At 37.4% G+C, this 1,123-nt stretch overlaps 1 protein-coding gene across 1 annotated transcript in view; it reads left to right on the top strand.

Annotated features, from left to right (window-relative positions):
* Positions 1–1,123, top strand: part of LOC101857753 — an 11,489-nt gene that overhangs the window by 589 nt on the left and 9,777 nt on the right. The window lies entirely within an intron of this gene.

Genomic DNA, 1,123 nt, shown 5'->3' with positions numbered 1-1,123 from the left:
CCGTTGGCAATTTGTATATTTTGTTTTTAAGGTTGAACACATTTTATGTCCGTTTAAAACCACATTCCTGCGTGGATTTAACTGAAAATTAAAGTGCTGAGGGAAGACACAAAACAATGGTAAATTTGTAGTTTCCAAGGACACCAAACATGTGTGATTCACCGAACTCTGATGACTATTTCCTAGCTCATATTATTATTATTAACTCTGACAACCTACCTCCTACAATCTCAAATTAACTCAATTTCTATTCCAGAGAGATGAGTATTTTAAAAAAATAAAAAATCAGACAAACGAAAGGCCTACAAGGTTCCAATAACCTTATCCGTACGTCGTGTTTTACTATCGTATCCATACGACGTGGGGATCTCTGGGCACCATTTGCCAAAGAAGAAATTTACTCATTAATCCGATCCGTACGCTTTGCCTAGCAGTCTGTCAAAATGATTTTTTGAGAAAAACTGAAAGTTTCAAAGAGATCTTCGTACTACAAGTATTTTAAAATGTGAAGAATACAACCCCGGGGTACAAAATGACCCCAGGGCGTACGGATAGGGTTAAAGTTGTTCTCTTTTGTAGCGAAGACAAATCCCAGAGAGGGAAATCTCACCAGACGTCACGTATCTCTGCTAGTGATTGGAATGTTGAGATAATTAAGCTCACATCGTGACTGCTTTCAGCCGGAAAACAAAACTATAAGAATAATGACCTATGTCCAATGTAAAAACCCCGAAAACCACCAGGACAATATTATTCAAGTGTATTGTCCAGAATGATAATGAGGACAAACCAGGTAGGGCACTAACTATACGATTTACATTTTTTTTTGGTGGTCTTTTGAGATTTTTTTTTCTTTATCCGGTTGAGCATATATAAGAAGAGGGAAATTGTTCTGTTGTTTGTCTGTTTGTTTTTGTTATCCGCGTGTGTGTGTGGGAGGTGGGTATGTTGGAGTAGGATAAAACACGAAGAAGGGCGAGATGAGTCGATCTATAGGGATTGCGAAAAGAAATGTTATTTCATACAGATTTCAGAAAAGGTTTAATATCTGCACTCTATTTTTTCCCACCATACAAAAACAAACAAACACATACACACACACACACACACACACACACACACA

The sequence above is a fragment of the Aplysia californica genome, unplaced genomic scaffold (assembly GCF_000002075.1).
Source record: "Aplysia californica isolate F4 #8 unplaced genomic scaffold, AplCal3.0 scaffold00934, whole genome shotgun sequence".
Taxonomy (NCBI): Eukaryota; Metazoa; Mollusca; class Gastropoda; order Aplysiida; family Aplysiidae; genus Aplysia; species Aplysia californica.
Note: the sequence above shows the minus strand (reverse complement) of the source record. Positions and strands in the feature narration are given on the sequence as shown.